The sequence below is a fragment of the Erythrolamprus reginae genome, chromosome 1, assembly GCF_031021105.1.
Source record: "Erythrolamprus reginae isolate rEryReg1 chromosome 1, rEryReg1.hap1, whole genome shotgun sequence".
In the NCBI taxonomy this organism is placed as follows: Eukaryota; Metazoa; Chordata; class Lepidosauria; order Squamata; family Dipsadidae; genus Erythrolamprus; species Erythrolamprus reginae.
The window spans coordinates 425797695-425805575 of NC_091950.1; positions in this window are offsets into that span (position 1 = coordinate 425797695).

The following is a 7881-nucleotide window of genomic DNA, read 5'->3' on the forward strand; positions in this document are numbered from 1 at the left end:
GCGGAGTGTTGGTGTAACATGTTAGATATGTTGGGTTTTCCTTCTCCTGGCACAAAATAGCTCTGTTCCCTTTATTTTTTGAGCAGTATATTTCATACACTTAATGTATCTGGATTGTATTACGGAATTATTACTCGTATCTCTGGGCTGTCAGCTGGATATCTGCAAAACCTTCCAGGTCTTCATGAGGACTAGTGTTAAGGAGTATGCAGAGTGATCTCTGGGTAGTCAAAGATACACGTACACAGAGGAAACCTGGAAGGTTGTGCAGATATGCAGCTGACAGACCAGAGGTACGAGTAATAATTCAGTAATACAATCCACATATATTATGTGTATAAAATATACTGCTCAAAAAAACAAAGGGAACACTTAAACAACGCAATATAACTCCAAGTAAACTTCTGTGAAATTAAACTGTTCACTTAGGAAGCAACACTGATTGACAATTTCTGTTGTGCAAATGGAGTAGTTGTGCAAATGAAATATTCAATGAGAATACGTATTTCATTCCTTCAGACCTAGGATGGGTTCTTTGAGTGTTCCTTTTATTTTTTTGAGCAGTTTATTATTTACTTTGGCAAATATCTTAGTCAAGAACAGTCCTAGTCATACACAATTACACCAGTCAATAACACTCAACAGATATACAATACTACAAGCTTACTTGTTCAGCTTGCAAATACATTAAACCATCATTTGAGCACACAGTTCTTACTACAGCATAGCCACAAAGACAAAGGGGCAGAGAATGGCTGAGAGAGAAAATCAGGCTTCTGGCTCCCTCTTGTGGCCATCTGTGACACTAGCCCTTAAAGCAACAGTGGTCTAATACATGTAAGCATACATTGTTGGTTTGTGTTTTATATTGCCAAACCCAACTAGCACCAACAAGCTCAGCGAAGGGGGTGACCTCTACACAGGGCAACATGGCTGGGTTTTGGGGTGCTGCCGGGGTATGGGGACCCCTCCAATCAAGCTCAGGGAGGTTGGAGTGATGAGACACCCTTTGGATGGTCCCTGGTGTTCCTCTTCTCCCAAACCTTGGTCTTTGGTTGCCCATAGTTCCAACAACTTTCAGCAGTTCCCAAAAGGCTCCACACTCATTTGAACCACTCAAGTGACCCTGAGGACACTGACAAACCTCCAAACGGCCTCAATGGGTCTCTAAAAAGGACATAAATGACCAACGGTCAGCAAAGAATATAAATCCTTCCCTTCCCCACCATAATGTCAGAGCTGAGGAAGCTTTTGGATGAGAAGTGAAACGTCTTCAAGGAAAAAACAAAAAAATCCAGTTGGCTGCTGAAAAAAGCACTTTTGGGATAATGAATGAATGAACAAACCACAGGTAGCTCAGTCCCAAACCCAATATTCAAGCCAAGAGGCCGTGATCTTTTCTTTCTTTCTTTCTTTCTTTCTTTCTTTCTTTCTTTCTTTCTTTCTTTCCTTCCTCCTTCCTTCCTCTCTCTTTCTTTTTTATTTATGTATTTATTTATTTGACTTATCTATCTATGTATCTATCATCTATCCAGCCAGCCTATTTGCCGATGACTCTAAAGTGTGCAATAGGGTTGATATTCCTGGAGGCGTCTGTAATATGGTAAATGATTTAGCTTTACTAGATAAATGATCAAAGCAATGGAAACTGCAGTTTAATGTTTCCAAATGTAAAATAATGCACTTGGGGAAAAGGAATCCTCAATCTGAGTATTGCATTGGCAGTTCTGTGTAGCAAAAACTTCAGAAGAGAAGGATTTAGGGGTCGTGATTTCTGACAGTCTCAAAATGGGTGAGCAGTGTGGTTGGGCGGTAGGAAAAGCAAGTAGGATGCTTGGCTGCATAGCTAGAGGTATAACAAGCAAGATGAGGGAGATTGTGATCCCGCTATATAGAGCGCTGATGAGACCCCATTTGGAATACTGTGTTCAGTTCTGGAGACCTCACCTACAAAAAGAGATGGATTGAATTGAAGGGGTCCAAAGACGGGCTACAAGAATGGCGGAAGGTCTTAAGCATAAAACGTATCAGGAAAGCATGAACTCCATCTGTATAGTCTGGAGCAGTGATTTTCAACCTTTTTTGAGCTGCGGCACATTTTTTACATTTACAAAACCATGGGGCACAGTTAGGGGGGGGGCTAAAAAAAGCTTGGACAAAAAAATTCTCTCTCTTCCTCCCTTTCGCTCTATTTCTCTCTCCCTCTTTCTCTCCCTTCCTCTTTTTTCTCTTTTCCTTCTTTCCTCTTTTTTGCTCTCTTTCCCTCCCTACCTCCCTCTATGTCTTTCTCTCTCCCATCTTACCTCCCTCCCTCCCTCTCTCTCTTTCTTTCTTGCTCTCTCTCTCTCTTTCTTTCTCTCTTGTTCTTTCTCTCTTGCTTTCTTTCTCTCTCTTGCTTTCTTTCTCTCTTGTTCTCTTTCTCTCTTGCTCTTTCTTTCTTTCTCTTGTTTTCTTTCTCTCTTGTTCTCTTTCTCTCTTGCTTTCTTTCTTTCTCTTTCTTTCTTTCTTTCTTGCTCTCTCTCTTGCTTGCTTATTATTGAGTGTTATTGAATTCAAGGAGGAGGGGATATAGCTGGCTGTAAGGGGAAATTTCATTGACTGATTGTGTTATTGAATTCAGGGAGGAGGGGACTAGATTGGGAAGTATAAAAGGGTCAGAAAAGCCATTTTAAACTGCACTTTCAGAACACAGAGGAAGAGGAGAGGAAAATAGTGGCCCGCGTGCCTGGCGGCGCGCAAATTATATAACTATAAACCAAAATCAGCAAAGTTTGGTAGCAATAGGGGTTCATTTTCTTGCTAAGTACCTGTATTTCAATACATTGTTAAGATGATTGGCTTGGTGCAGTGTAACACTTGTTTGGCTGTTGTGTTCCGTAGTACCTTGTGGAACTTGGGGTACTGCCCTCTTTGCATTAGGACATCTAGGTTAGATGGCGAGATCTCTAGATTGCAGTCCTTAGTTTGTAGCTTGCAGGCAGAAGTGGAAAGATTGTCCCAGCCACGTGCTGTAATGCAGCCATGTGTGCAGCCTCCACTTCCACAGCGCCCCCCGAGGAGGAGGGCTGTTTGGACAACTGTTGGTTCAGGAAGATTACGTGCAGTTGAACAAAAACATAACAATTTTGGTCTCTCTATATCCAATTCCTATAATGTTCTTGCGGATTTAAATAGTAAGGATGTTGTAGATATTAGCAAGGCCCCTCAGGCGGAGAATGAGGGGATGTTCAAAGGAGAAGTTGTTGTAAATGAGGAACATAGTGTCACCAAACCAAGTCCAGTTTGTAGAAATAAAGAGAGGACACATGTTCTTGTGGGTGACTCGATTGTCAGAGGTGTTGATTTGGGACAGAGGAAGGATGTGGTGAAGGTGATGAGGTGTCTTCCAGGAGCCACTGCCCACAGGGACAGGAGGCGGATTACAAACATTGTCAGGGCTGTGAGTAAAGGTAATAAAGTTGATGTGGTGGTGCATCTTGGCACAAACGATCTGTCCCAGAGAAATGTTAATGTAGTAAAAAGAGATTTTCAAAGTCTAAGTGTGGATCTGGGTAAAATAACTGATTCAGTGACTTTCTCAGAGGTGTTACCGGTTTGTGGCCAGGAGGGTAAAACAAGTTGTATCAGAGAGTTTAATGTGTGGTTAAGGCAGTGGTGTAAAGCTGAAGGTTTTGGTTATGTAAGTCATGATGTCAGTAGATGGTCTAATAGGGAGTTGTTTAAGAGGGATGGTTTGCATCCATCATACAGAGGTACCCAGGTGCTCGGTGAGGAATTCAGAGCTTTTTTGGACAGGCATTTAAACTAGGTAAAGGGGACAGAGATGTACCAGATGTGGAGGATTTCTGTCCCCGACCAATGAGGATACATCAGTTTCTGGAAGCTTATGAAAAGGGAGCTGAAAATAAAATAGATGTAGTTGTTGATGATAAGGGGCAAACTAATAATGAAAATAATGTTCTTCGGGTAATGTGCACGAATGCTCGAAGCTTGAGCAACAAGCTCTGTGAGTTAATGGCCATAATATCTAGAGATAATTTGGATCTGGTTGCCATAACTGAGACATGGTTTAAGGATTCCAATGAATGGGAAATATCCATTACCAGGATATACACTGTATAGGAAGGATAGAATAGAGAGAAGGGGAGGTGGAGTAGCCATTTATGTTAAAGAAAGTCTAAAAACAACACTAATTCAAAATACATGTCAAGATCTAGAGACTCTCTGGATTTGCATGCAAAATAAAGACGGTTCTGTCATTAGAATTGGGGTGATCTATAGGCCTCCAGGGCAATCTGAGGAACATGACAACAAGATGGTGGATGAGATTACCCTAATGGCAGTAAAGGGAGATATTGTGGTTATGGGTGATTTCAACATGCCTGATGTTGACTGGAATATCCCCAGTGCCCTTACATGCAAAAGTAAGAATATAGTAGAGGCCTTTACAGGAGCAGCTATGGCACAGCTAGTTAAGACACCAACTAGAGGGGAGAATATTCTAGATTTAGTTTTTACCAATGGGAATCGGGTTTCAGAGGTCAAGGTGGGAGAAAATTTAGGTTGCAGCGACCATCTATGTTTGTGGTTTGATGTAAAAACTGATTGTGAGCAATCCTATACTGCAACCAAAGTATTGGATTTCAGAAAAACAAATTTTAATGCAATGGGGGAATATTTAAATAATGAATTAAAGGGGAGGGATAAAATGGCAGGAGCGAGCACCCAGTGGACTGTATTAAAAAAGGCCATCTTAAAAGCCACAAGACTTTATGTAAAGCAAGTAACTAAAGGTAAAAGGAAGAAGAAACCGCTATGGTTTAGCAATGATGTAAGGGCTATAGTCAATGAAAAAAAGGCTGCCTATAGGAGGTATAGAGAGTCTGGAAGTATAGCTGATAGAGAGGTGTATAAAATGAGACAGAAGGAGGCGAAACAGATAATATATGCTGCTAAAGCCTCAAAAGAGGAAGAAATAGCAAAATCTGTAAAGAAGGGGGATAAAACCTTCTTCAGATATATTAGTGATAGGAAGAAGAAAAACTGCAGCATCACAAAGCTTAGTACCGGGAATAATACATGCATTGATGGGAATAAGGAGATCGCTGACCATTTCAATAGCTACTTCTGTTCAGTTTTCTCAAAAGACACCTTACAAAATAATACTATAGAGGGATATAGCATTGCTTCCAGCTGTACGGATTCAGCTCCAGTGATCTTAGAAGCCGATGTCTTCGAAGAACTTGAAAGATTAAAGATAAATAAGGCAATGGGTCCAGATGGCATCCATCCCAGAGTTCTTAAAGAACTCAGATCTGTCATTGCTACCCCCCTGACTGATTTGTTTAACCAATCCCTGTTAACAGGAGATGTTCCTGAGGATTGGAGAATGGCCAGTGTTGTGCCTATCCACAAGAAGGGCAGTAGAGAAGAAGCTGGAAACTACAGGCCAGTTAGCTTGACATCAGTTGTAGTTAAAATGATGGAGACTCTACTCAAAAAGAGGATAAATCAGCATCTAAAAAACAATAACTTATTGGACCCAAATCAGCATGGCTTTACTGAAGGCAAATCATGTCAGACTAATCTCATTGAGTTCTTTGACTATGTCACAAAGGTGTTGGATCAAGGTGGTGCCGTGGATATTGCCTATCTGGACTTCAGCAAAGCCTTTGATACGGTTCCACATAAAGAGCTGATAGATAAATTAGTGAAGATTGGACTTAATCCCTGGATAGTTCAGTGGATTTCAAGCTGGCTGAAGCATAGACATCAGAGAGTTATTGTTAATGGCGAGTATTCTGAGCAGAGACAGGTTACAAGCGGTGTGCCACAAGGGTCTGTTCTGGGTCCTATTCTTTTTAATATGTTTGTGAGTGACATAGGGGAAGGTTTGGTAGGGAAGGTTTGCCTATTTGCCGATGACTCTAAAGTGTGCAATAGGGTTGATATTCCTGGAGGGGTCTGTAATATGGTAAATGATTTAGCGTTACTAGATAAATGGTCAAAGCAATGGAAACTGCAGTTTAATGTTTCCAAATGTAAAATAATGCACTTGGGGAAAAGGAATCCTAAATCTGAGTATTGCATTGGCAGTTCTGTGTTATCAAAAACTTCAGAAGAGAAGGATTTAGGGGTAGTGATTTCTGACAGTCTCAAAATGGGTGAGCAGTGTGGTCGGGCGGTAGGAAAGGCAAGTAGGATGCTTGGCTGCATAGCTAGAGGTATAACAAGCAGGAAGAGGGAGATTGTGATCCCCTTATATAGAGCGCTGGTGAGACCACATTTGGAGTACTGTGTTCAGTTCTGGAGACCTCACCTACAAAAAGATATTGACAAAATTGAACGGGTCCAAAGACGGGCTACAAGAATGGTGGAAGGTCTGAAGTATAAAACGTATCAGGAAAGACTTAATGAACTCAATCTGTATAGTCTGGAAGACAGAAGGAAAAGGGGGGACATGATCGAAACATTTAAATATGTTAAAGGGTTAAATAGGGTTCAGGAGGGAAGTGTTTTTAACAGGAAAGTGAACACAAGAACAAGGGGACACAATCTGAAGTTAGTTGGGGGAAAGATCAAAGGCAACATGAGAAAGTATTATTTTACTGAAAGAGTAGTAGATCCTTGGAACAAACTTCCAGCAGACGTGGTTGGTAAATCCACAGTAACCGAATTTAAACATGCCTGGGATAAACATATATCCATTGTAAGATAAAATACAGGAAATAGTAAAAGGGCAGACTAGATGGACCATGGGGTCTTTTTCTGCCGTCAGTCTTCTATGTTTCTATGTTTCTATGCTTTCTCTCTTGTTTTCTTTCTCTCTTTCTCTTTCTTTCTTTCTCTTGTTTTCTTTCTCTCTCTGAGCTTCGCGGCACACCTGACCATGTCTCGCGGCACACTAGTGTGCCACGGCACACTGGTTGAAAAACACTGGTCTGGAGGACAGAAGGAAAAGGGGGGACATGATCGAAACGTTTAAATATGTTAAAGGGCTAAATAAGGTTCAGGAGGGAAGTGTTTTTAATAGGAAAGTGAACACAAGAACAAGGGGGCACCATCTGAAATTAGTTGGGGGAAAGATCAAAAGGAACATGAGAAAATATGATTTGACTGAAAGAGTAGTAGATCCTTGGAACAAACTTCCAGCAGACGTGGTTGGTCAATCCACAGTAACTGAATGTAAACATGTCTGGGATAAACATATATCCATTCTAAGATAAAATACAGAAAATAGTATAAGGGCAGACTAGATGGACCATGAGGTCTTTTTCTGCCGTCAGTCTTCTATGTTTCTATTTTTCTATCCCTCCCTCCCTCCCTCCCTCCATCTATCTATCTCTTATGACTTATTGATTGATTGATTGATTGATTGATTGATTGATTGATGTGTTTGTTTGACTTGTATGCCAGCCAATCCCATAGGACTCTTTAGGAAGAATGTCTTTAAATCTGATTTTCCAGGTGTATTTTTAAACTGCGTTATGAAATACTTTCTATTCCTGAAAGAAGGGAGATAGCTGTTGTGAGCTGGAAGATTCAGAGATCTGTTCTCTTGTGGCCTCAGAAAGTGTGAGCAGAACCCGTGGGCGTGTGGTGGACGGAGGGGCACCAAAGGCAGGGCAGTTCAGGCTGGACACTATTTATTTATTTATTTGTTTGTTTATCAGACAAGTACTGTATAGTATTGTAGTACAATATTAACCTAACCTAACATAAGTAGAACGTAGTAATAGAAAGGATAATAAGACAGTAGGACAGGGACATTAGGCACATAAGTGTGCTTATGCGCGCCCCTTACAGACCTCTTAGAAAAGGGGAGAGGTCGATAGTAGATCATGTAAGGTGGAAGATTTGGGGGGTCAGGTAATGCAAGAA